We start from the raw sequence: 11,798 nt of genomic DNA, 5'->3' as shown, positions 1-11,798 counted from the left end.
ACCTGGCCTTGAACCCTGCCAGAGATGGACCATTCCTTGGGCAACCCATTCCAGTGCTTCACCACCCTCACAGTAAAGAACTTCTTCCTTATATCTAGCCTGAACTTCCCCTGTTTAAGGGTAAACCCATTACCCCTTGTCCTATCACTATAGTTCCTTGTGAAGCGTCCCTCCCCAGCATCCTTACAGGCCTCCTTCAGATATTGGAAGATTGCAATGAGGTCTCCATGCAGCTTCTTTTCTCCAGGCTGAACAGCCCCAACTTTCTCAGCCTGTCTTCATACAGGAGGTGCTCCAGCCTCCATATCATCCTCGTGGCCCTCCTCTGGACTTGCTCCAACATCTCCATGTCCTTCTTATGTTGAGGACACTAGAACTGCATTCAGTACTCCAGTCCTGGACATTGAGATATTTAAGTTACCTCAGCAGAAGGGCATATGTCTGTGTTATATCCATTCACTGACTGAAATGTCAGGAAGTGCTAGCTTAGGTTCAGTGCCACAAGGATACATCTGTACAGCTTTTGGACTTAGTGTGTCTTATGGTGACAATGCCCGTATGAATTTGCAAGTATGTGTCTGTGGTAAACATGGGGTCTTTGCCCTGTGCCACTCACTGTAGGCATTCTTCCCATGAGTTAATGATCTTTATTGGCTTTAATTCATTTATATGTGAAAGACCAAGAACTCAGAGAAAGAATGAGGCAAGATTTTTCTGCACTGGTGAGATCAACACTGTTCAGGAGAAAAATCAAACAGATCTTAAGTAAAATTTTGGATGGCCTGTGTTATAACTGAAATAATTACAAAGATTGGGCAGTGCATAAGAAGTCCAGCAAGTAGTTCCAACTTAGGAGAGAGAGGGGACTGATTGAAACAAGACCTCTTTGGTGCTGGATGTAAGTTGTATGTTAGTCCCAAGGATTTCCTACCTATTTAAATGAGAAAAAATTAAATGTGTTTAAAAAGGGGAAATGCAAAGAAACAAGTAGAGAGGACAGAGCACCATATCTGATCCAAAGCTTAAGGAGACAACTGGCCCACCATTATATTTCTGTGCAGCAGAAAAACATAATTCATGTAATTATTCTAGGACTTCAGTGAGATCTGAACAGGTAAGAATCACAGATGTGTGCTTTTGAAGTAAAATTGTGGGTAGAGGATCTGACTACAATAACTATATTTCTCCCTGTCTACCTTGACACTACAAAATATCTGAAAAAATATAAAAAAAAAAAAGTCTGAAATATTAAGCTCTTTAATGGCTGTAGGAATTTTGTTCCATTTTTGTTTGTGTTGGGGTTTGGGGGGTTTGGGGTTGTTTTTTCGTTTTGGTTTGGTTTTTGGATTGGGTTGGGTTTGTTGTTTTTTTTCCCCTGGAGTCTTATACTTTTGTTCTGGCTTTTTAAAATTTGGCAGTAGTTTCACAGTACTTTTTTTTTCCTGAGCCAGATACTGTATTTTTATTCATAATTCCATTAGCAGCATAATTCCATTGACTTGAATGGAGTGAGTGATTTACATAACTTGTTGATATAGTCTCATTTTATCTGGAAAGCTTATCATCAATGAAACAATGGAAGAGGAGAAAGATGCACAAAATTATTTAATGATGTTTTCTCTGGTTGAAATGTTACATAATAATTCTGCTTTTATAGCATTGGTAAAGCCAAATATCAGGTTTATGGCCTAGAGGAATTCTCATTTGAAGACAAAGCAAATCCAGTTCTCTGCAAAGCCAGTGGAGAATCAAGCTACACTGCTGGCAGAAGCGAAGCAAATATGAGTAGCTTCTTGTCCTCAACTGATGAGGGTGGTGCTTCCTTTTTTAGATACTTAGAATGTCAATGAGAATGTTTTGTAAGATAGAGTTTTGTGGGCTAGAGGGAAAGCAAGCAAGCTGAATATCACTCAGGTATTTTTACATGGTTTTAAAATGACATGTACAATTTGCATGTCTAAAATACAGTGAAACCCAAACTTAAACTTACTGCCTCATAGTCAAAGGTCATCTTACTGAAAACTTATGTTTCTTCACTATAACTAGACCTTGGTAAAGAATTATATGTCTGCCTAAGTACACTGGTGCAATAGCAGTTATAGGCATGTAATTATTGTTCAGTTTATTTGAAGACTCAGGATATGAACTGATTTCTTTAGCTTTTTGTGGGCTGTTACATGACTTTTTCCCCCCTCCCTATGTTAATTGGAGTGGTTTAGAACTGTAGCAAGATGAGAACAGAGGAAGGGTTTATTTTCTCTATAAAACCAGTTGAAATGTTGTGGGTAAAATACTCCATTACAAAAAAAATAATAAAAACCAGCAAAACCCAAGACAAAATCTCTCCCTCCTGTTTTATACCGACACATGCTTCATGTTAATAATTTTTAAACTGTACACAATATTAAGCTCTAACTTTGCCAAACACATTTTACACTGAACTTCTCTCAATTATTCTCTGAAATTTTTAGCTGTTTAATATAATTTTTCTGATGCACAAATATGTTATTTGAGCAAACAATTTTAAGACTAAAGATGGTTTTTACTACCATAATTTCAAAACATTAGTCAGAAGTCAGACAGATCTGAGCCATTATGTGTGTTCTTTTCTTGAGCTGATTTGAAATGTTCATGTAAACAGAAACTTTGGTAATTTAAATGTGATATTAATAAAGTCAAGAGATGACACAAAAAAGGAATTGGAAGGAATACGTAAAGAAAGAAGAAATAAAGATGGAACCTTTGGCTTTGACACTTCTTAAAGTAATCCTTGGATACATTTTCATGATGGAGCTTGCAGGCAGATATAGGTTTATTCATGAGTTCTCCAGTACTGTAATTCATTGAATTTATATGACATTTCTTAAACTCTCTTAGTCCAGCCTTGGAATTGGTATACACAGTCCTACTGAGATGTTGTAGGGAATATAGAAAAGATTATTATAGATAATCTTTTCTGTTGCTGTATCGCGTGTATTGTTACAGCTTTTAATAGATACACTTACAAATATATGGTGTTTTCTTTTTTCAGGCTATTAAAAAGAGGAGCACAGAAACCACAGTTACTGCAATGAGAATCAACCATGTAGTCTGAATTAAATGAACACAATCTATTACTTCTCAAAATCAAAAATAACAGTGTTATAAATGAATAACTGTGAATTCTTGTTTTCCATTTCAGGTGAAGAGATGGAGAACAGAATTTCAGTTTCCATTTCCAAAAATATTATGATGGATACTTTAATTATTCTGTCATATGCTGGTCATAAATAGTGGTTTAAAATCTTTGTATAAAAAGCCATGAGTAATTTTACAATTTCCTGTACTTATTATGTGTTTATGTTATTAAGACATTTCAAGTCTTCAGTGTTTTCTGGTATAACTGTATCCCACATATTACTTCATAGACCTAACAGGATTCATGTTCTCTTTCAGGAGACGCTGATAGATTGGTGTGATGAAAAGGAACTTAATTTGATTTTAACAACTGGAGGAACAGGGTTTGCACCACGAGATGTCACTCCAGAGGTGAGATAGTCCTGGAATAAAAAAGATCTGTCTTTTGGCATAGAAATGTATGAAACTGTGGGAGGCACCTCTTGTGGGGAAATCTGGACAATCGCTTTTTTTTTTTTTTTTTTATTTTTTTATTTTTTTTTTTTTAATTTAGTCTGTAACTTTATAGTATCTATGGACAGGTCAAGTGAGACACAACTTGGAAGCAGAAAAACCAATAGGGAATATAGCACAAGGGAATTACTCTGACCTTGGGTTCTGCCTCACAAAACGATTTTCAAACTAAAATGTAGCATAGTATAATGGATTTCCAGTCCCCTTACAAACAAAAAAAAAAAAAAAAAGAAAAATCAAACAGCTTTTTGGTGTAAATTTCCTTAGCAGTACAGTGCAACACTGCTAAGCAAAACCCTGTGTGGCTTTTGTTGTGTCCTGCACAAGGAAAAGTGGGATAAGAGAGATCCTTTAATTCTCCCTTGCAGGGTACTGCATTGTCAACTACTGCATCATAGGTTAGAGTGTGTGAGGCAGATAGTAGGGGGAAAAAGTGCTTGACACCATATTATCAAAAAAAGTTAAACAGGCACAGCAATGGAGGTAACGTGCACCAGTAAATGTTGCACAGGAAATCTGGTTACATTCCACATGTAAGGAGCTAAGGTAAGGAAAGAAAATAAGGAAATGTAACCTAATAACCTCACAGCTAGGAGTTGTCTTATGAAATGAGTGCGTGATTGCAGTTGAAGTATTGTGATATTTATGGTTCAAATTAGATTAATAGGAACTTCTAAAATCACATACTTTTTTTTGTTTGCTTATGTTAACTAAAGAGCAGAATTAAGATTGAGTGCCTGAAGTGTTTATTTCCATAATTTAACATATTTAGGTTTCTCCTAAATACTCATGTAAGTTTTCAATTGCTTAGACTTTCAACTTAGAGTTGATTTGAGCTCATTATAACATGCCTATAGTGTCTTTTACTTTCAAATGTGTTCTGTCAACTATGGCTACAGTTTAACTTTTTTTCTATTAGGAATCCAAAATATTTTTTAAAATCTACTGTATAACATTTGTGTAACTAAAAAAAAATGTAAAGAAAATGCTCCTGTAGATTATTTCTGATGGTTTTACATTATATACTAGAAACCTGGAGTAACTAAAACCTAGGGATCAGTGTATCAGAAAATGGTACAATCTACCACAGTGTGGTAGTAAAACTGAATTTGCAGATCATTTATGGTGCTAAAGCAACACAAAATTGAAAAGGGTGTTGGTTAAATTGGCTTCTTTCTTTCAAACTAACTTAATGATTTTGACGATTGTATTCCCGGCACTGTGTGGAAGGAGTGCTGAATTTCTGTTTCAGTTATCCAGGGTTGAGACTAAGCAGTGGTGCCGGAGGAAGCATTGCAGCCAGTGCCAGAAATTAGCTGCAGATTCGCAAGCAGCATTTGGGACAAGAAATAAACAAATGAGAACTCCACACATAAACACCTAGTATTTTAATTGTGTTGCTTCATTTCTGTTATTCAAACTAATTAAGACAGGTGGTGATGATTTGTTTGGTTAGTTTTGCTGTGAGCCATTAAAAAAATTATCTGAGTTGTTGAAGTGTCTTTAGACTATGTAATAAAACCACACTGATATAAAAAATCATTAATAACTTGTACTGAAGAACATTTGTTTTTAATGCAATAGGTATATATATAACCAACCATTCAGTTGGTTATAACAGAATTATGTGTTCTGACTGTCGAATTATTCTGATATTTAAAAAGAATTTATATAGGACAGTATTACTTACTTTTCACCCATTTAAGTTGGATTAACTTGCAAGCTTAAACTTAAATCACAGCGGAGAGATTGAATCCCAGTTCTAATTACAAAGTCACAATGATAAGGTTTTTTCTTATGACAGGGTTTATTAGATCATTCATTCAAACAAATATTTCTAATGTAAGAAAATTAGCTTGGCAGTATGTGTCATTACAAAAAAGTATGAAGAAGCGTAAGCTTTGGCCCCATATTTACTGCTTTTGGGTCAATGAGCGCCAATTTGAAATGGAAGATTCATTGTGTCAACATAAAATGTGCAATTGCAAGACTTCAAGAAAACTTGCATTCGTGTAGGAAGTGGTTTTAACCTCTGTGTATGGTGTTTGTCCAGCATGCTTCTCTCATTGCTGAACTGATAGTGAAATTATGTGATCATGACATTGTGCTATTGAGATGTCATCTTTTAGACATGATTCTAGAACTGGTAGTAATTTAATCTGATACTGGAAGACATGTTAGCATTTTTCCTATGAGGAGGAAGAGTAGTCCCTTGGGTCTTATTTCAGCTGGAATGATTTAAGTCCTGCTTCTCCTTAATCCACCTGTACTTTTGATTAGAAAACACAGTTTCTGAGTATAGACACATAATTGCTATTGTACGGTACAAGATAAAGTTAGTTCCTGAGAGTATTTACAGTCCAAAGAATTAATGCTAATTGAATGTTACAGTTATTTATTAAATTGAAATTAAGTGCCTAGCATAATATATCTATTGAAAATAACTTCTTGAAATTTCAGGTATTTATGATTAAGCTCCAAAAAAAATTTACTCGGTTTCCCTACTCACTTAGTCTTTTGAACACTGTATCAGAATCATACCAGGTTATTGCAATTGTTTCAGTAATGTGTAATTACTTTTTTTCTTACAATGGAATAGACAATTTTAGGCATAATCACAATATCTGATTTTCCTTACCTATCTCTGGTCCCTAAATGTATAGCCTTCTGTCTAGTCAGTGGATGGTGAGAAGCTTTTGAACCAGTTACTGATTCACATTTTGAGGGGTGAAGGTCAGTTGACTTGAGGAGTGTAAATATCCTTCACCTTCTTGCCTACACAACTAGAAGTGATGAAATGTAAGTGGATATTTAAAAAGCAAAATTCACCCAATGAATGGCTGAATTTGAAGGAAATCCTGTTGTGGTTGTTATTAGGGAATGCCGTAATTCGTCTGTTTTGGCAGTTGGTGGTAGTTTGCATTTGGACTAAAGCCAAAGTGTAGGCTTAATTTTGTAGATACAGCCACTTCTTTTTCACAATCTTATTTTGCCTATAATTTGTGGGGGTAGTCTTGAAATCCATACTGGAAATGCTCATACAGTCTGTTGTTTTTAAAAACTGTTTGTTGCTGGACAGACATCAGGCTTTTGCATATGCCCAAGATTTAGGGAACTTTTGGTTTACATTTTCAGATGCAAACATTTTTTTCGTGGAACTACAGTACTTGAGTGGCAGACAGTTACAGTTACAGAATGTTAATGATAATATACATTAATGTTTGTGGAAAAAAAAAGTGGCAGCATTTTTACTGATCACTAGATATCCTTCTGAGATAGAAATGTGTTTTCTCTATTTCTTGGTCAATACAAAGAGAAAGGAAAAATCTCATGTATACACACCCTCTGCAGAGTTTTCTACCTTCTGGTTTCTCTACTTTTACATGTATTCTTTTGCAAAATTGTGCATCCAAAAAATTCACTTGTCTGCCCTCTAACAGAGTCTTCTTACTGTTTTCTTATCTTTCATGAATGGTGTGGCTCACAAGTCTTGTTTGCCCCACTACAAAGCTAACTTTATGTACATAGATAGTAGCAATAGAAGTCAATTTGTTGTGCCTCAACTGATGCTAGATGTCCTTGAGCTGTGTCACTGTGTGTATTTACAAATGGTTCAGTCGCACTGCAGGTACGCCTGAAATTTTACACCCTGAAATTTTGAGATAAGACTTTAGAAGAATCTTAGAAGAACTCTTTTTCATCGTGTAAAACCAGACAGATGTTTCCTTAGTCTTCTTTCTTTTCCAATGCTCTGGAAAAATTATGAATGCTCCATTCGATTCTTGCTGATTATAGTCATCAATATTTATAGACTATTTTTGAATGTATTTGGACACATGCTTGTTTTCATTTATGACAATATATGCATATTTGCCTATTTTTTCACCGAAGTTCTATAGTCCATGAAAAGAAATCATTCTCTGGAACTCCCTCATGTTTGTCAGCATCTTTCTGAAAAAGCATGCTCAGAATGAACAAAATACTCCAAACCTAGCCACACAAAAGCCATGTTTGGAGAGAAGAAAGTCTCTATTATGCTGTGACGTAAAGTCTTTGTATATTCAGTTCAAAACTGAACCAGCATTTTTATAATCAGTACCAATTGCAAATTTTCTGTCACCTGGCTTTTCCCAGTTCCATGAAGGTAGCTTTCACTGTTGCTGTTTCCCAAGTTTCTTCTTGGAATTTACTGTGGGTTTTTTTCTTCAGGTTCCATTTGAATTCCACAGACTATTTAAAAATGTCTGTATGCTTCCATTTCTGTGTCCCAAATAGTGTTGGCAACCCTCCTAATCCCTATTATTTGTAATTTTCATGTCTATTGTAATGTTCTGTCTATTATTTCCTTCCCCTTCAACTCTGTTAATAAGACGCTTGTGACAAAACAGGGTATATCATGTTATACCCATACTCAGAGCAACACATGTTCCCTCCAGATTAATCAAATCCACTGAGACATTTCAAATAACACCTTCCATTTAATAGGCAACAATTTAAAGTAGAAATATGTAGGGTTTTTTGTCCTCCCTGATTAAAACATTGCCTTAACAGAGCACCAGTATTTCTAATATTGTTGTGGATATGGCAGTACTTCTGCTCTTCTTCAGCAGTATTCAGCTTTTCTTAGTGCCATATCAAAGACATTCTAGTGTTGTCATTGGGCCAAAATAAACAAATTTTCTTTTTACAAACCATCACTTCAGGACAATCTTCATCTCACATGGGACATTAGTCACTTTGTGGTAGGAGTAGTATGAAACTGTATGACCTCTAATTACCCAGGCTGTTGTTACAGTTTTTCACCCTTCAATATTCAGGGTACCCTCCAATTTAATAATCTTCTCTGGCACTTATTTTCATAGTCTATTCTAGGACTGTGGTTTTCCATGTGTCTTAAGGAGGTCTCTCTCCCTTGATTTCTGTGTAGAGCTATTGTGAAATGAAGTGTGCTGCATATATAAAATGTCTAACCCTGTAAGTTGCCATCAGAACTTTTGAGAAGTACTGTTCTCTGTAGTTTAAATAGATATGTATTATGTCACTTGTAAGTTGAAACTGGTATTTTGATTCTAGAGTTCTAGCTCACTTCCAGCTTGCTCCTAAGGGGTGTGAATTATGAAACCGTGCCAGGTGCATCTAGACAACAAACATGCTTAAATGGAACACACTGCTCAGTGACAGACTCCTTCCAAAATGTGTGCTACTTTATTAGAAGTTTATCAGCGACTCTATAAGGCACTATTCCCTTTTTCTGAGTCCTCCAGACAGTTCCTAGCTTATATGATTAGGTCTTTATCCGGCCTGCTTTAATTTCTCAATAAAATTAATTCTTTGAAAAGCTGTATTTGATGTTCCAAAAATCCAAATATGTTTATGTGCTATATTCATTTAATTAAAAATTCTATAATTAGATTTTAAGTCTCATATTACTATAGCAGAATTGATATATTTAGTTGCAGAACACTTTTCACTAAACAACTACTACCAGTTTCTTTGAGAAGCAGCAGTGTACAGATTATTTGCACTACACAGTACACTGTCAGGTTACAGAAGTACCTGTCTTGGGAAACGTGAAACTGATTTAAGCTAACTTATGAAGTGCTAAAAAATGTGCTTTCTATTATCTTTTTTGAGTTTTTGAGGAAAACTTGGTAACACCTCAGCATCACTGAAGAGCTTGGTTGTGCTGTCATCAACTGCAGTCACTGCATGGAAACACCAGGACAGCTACAGAGAGAAGTGAGAGGCGAAGAAGCCAGATCCCATTTACTCAAATATCAGAGGTTACACAAAAAAAAAAAAAAAAAAGCCCCTCATCATACTCCAAACCCCCAACCAAAAAAAAACCCCAACCCAAACCTAAAGGAAGTAGGAAACATATGCAGAGAGAGCATTCCTGAAGAATGCTATTTTTGATAAATAAAGAGGGATTGGTTCATTCTTGGTATTCTGGTACATAAACAGCAGTTTTGAACATGTTTCTTTGTGTATCCAGCTGAGATACTGTGTTGAAAGAATGTGTGTCTCTCAACTTGTTTCTGTCTAGATTTCCTGACAGAGACAAGTATGAAGATGGTGTGGGGAGAGGGAGGGGAGAAGGAATAGGAATACAGAGGATACTTTTGTCTCTGTATCTGGGATTGATGTGTCTAAAACAGGAAGCTGCATATTTTTCCGACATTCCCTTTTAAAAAAGTTTCAAATGTCACAATGGCTATAGAAAAAGGTGGTAAAAAAAAAAAAAAAAAAGATGTCTAGAAGAGATGCTTTCTGTGAAAGCTACGCAACTCAGTCTGTTCAGTTTATCATAAAGAACACTGGGAGGTAACTTGGGGTTTACCTGGGTTTTCTTTGGGAAATAATGTAAGGAAGGTACCAACAGCTTTCTTAGTCTACTAAAGAGAATTGTAACAACAGCTGGTGATGGGAAGCTCAAGCCAGAAAAGTCTAATAAGAAAATCGTCAAAATGGAAGGATTTTATGTGTTTGGGTTGGTTTCTTTAACAATAAGAGATCAATCACACAAACAAATTCCCATCTGTCAAATCAAAGATGATTGACTGTGGGAGAGATGTCTTATAAAACTCAAGTTACCTGGTACTCATTCAGAAGTCATGGAAGATGTATAATGAGTTATCCTGTGTGGAATCCAAAACCTGATTCTAGTCTTATGTTTTTTATTTGTTAAGTGAGAAGATAGTTTGAATTAAATGGATCCTGAAATTAATGAATAAACAGTTTTGTTTCCTGCATACAAAAGGATTACATGAATTGCTTCTCTGTCTCTTAGTGGAAAATGCAAAACTAATAGTATTGGCTGAGGATGCTGGGGCAAATATCTTTTAAATTATTTAACTAGTGTATTAACCTTCTGTGTAAAGTTGTCTGACCATCATAACCTAAAGGTAATACTAATAGAACTCCTGTTAAGCAGTTGGGTATTTTTACCCATTTGAGGATCAAATTGCTTTATTTTAGGTTTCCTTAATACTCTCAAATACCAAATAGAAGTTCTGTTTTCTGTCTTTCAAACATGTATGCAAGCTCTGTTGAAGAGAAGAAATCAATAGTAAAACAGCAGTGAGGGACTCAAATGTTTCATAGAATGAGAAGCAAAGCCAGGAAATCTTACTTTTGTTTCTTAAATTTTGCAGTTAAGTTTTTTATTCCAAGGTAATTTCAGAATGGAAGTTGGAAGAAGCCTCAGCATATCCTGTGAGTGGACAAATGGTCCATATCCCAGTGATTCCAAATACTTTCAACATACACCCAGAAGAACAATATGGTTATAATTTACTTTTTATTGAGAGGCATTCTCCTCCTCTTGGCATTACTGATGCCTTTCAGCCATGTTTTCATTGTAGGGATCACAACTCTCATAGCTATCTCTCTGTGAGTTTAAATCATCTGGCTTGGCTTTTACTAGCAGCTTAGCAGCAACAGTGCATAGATCTTGCAGTCCTTTCTGTAGCTGGGTAAGAAAAATATGCCTGCTGTAGGATTTCTGCATGACAAAATTTTCAGTTTGGAACTTTTAGATTTTTTTTCGTCTCAGTAATTTATAAAAACAGTTTCCATTAAAACATCACTTTACAGCAGGTAATAGGGAACTGAAAAAAATTAAAAATCAAGTTAAGGCAAAATAATCACGAAAACATTGTCAGGCCTGTAATTGCACAATTCTTGTTCTTAATGTTTCCTTTTTTTAGCTGGTCATGGTCTATTACAAAGAGTTTAATAAAAACTTAATATGGAGAAAAATATAAAAAAAATGCATAGACAGGAAGACTGTGAAGGCAGCTTAAAGAAATGACAACTAGAGGGCAAATAGTTGTCTGGATTTAAGATGTATCAAAAATTGAGTTAGTCCTTTTGACATAAGCGCACCAGAATTGCAAATTTACTCTCTATTAAAATAGTCAATCATTAAAACTAATACTTATTAAAGAGTATAGAATTTCTCATTTGTTCTTTGCCTGCAGTGTAGGAGCTTTTCGAGCCACTGAGCAGAAAGAAACTAGAAGACTTCTGGAAAGCAGCTGGCTTCAGCAGTTATTTTAGGATTATAACTAGTCGTTTGCCTGCTTTTGCTAATTGCTACCACATGGAGCAGTGAAGCTTTAGCAAAATGTAGACTCAGTATAAATACCAGAATAGAAAACCAAAAT

At 35.3% G+C, this 11,798-nt stretch overlaps 1 protein-coding gene across 1 annotated transcript in view; it reads left to right on the top strand.

The window, feature by feature from the left end:
* Positions 1–11,798, top strand: part of LOC104407142 (gephyrin) — a 131,602-nt gene that overhangs the window by 27,344 nt on the left and 92,460 nt on the right. The window contains exon 2 of the mRNA XM_010016333.1: positions 3,436–3,528. The gene's annotated coding sequence lies outside the window, so the exon portion shown is untranslated. The remainder of the gene's footprint in view (positions 1–3,435; positions 3,529–11,798) is intronic.

The sequence above is a fragment of the Nestor notabilis genome, unplaced genomic scaffold, assembly GCF_000696875.1.
Source record: "Nestor notabilis isolate BGI_N333 unplaced genomic scaffold, ASM69687v1 scaffold7566, whole genome shotgun sequence".
Lineage (NCBI taxonomy): Eukaryota > Metazoa > Chordata > Aves > Psittaciformes > Psittacidae > Nestor > Nestor notabilis.
The sequence above is the reverse complement of the archived record's forward strand: the minus strand, read 5'-3'. Positions and strand labels throughout refer to the sequence as shown.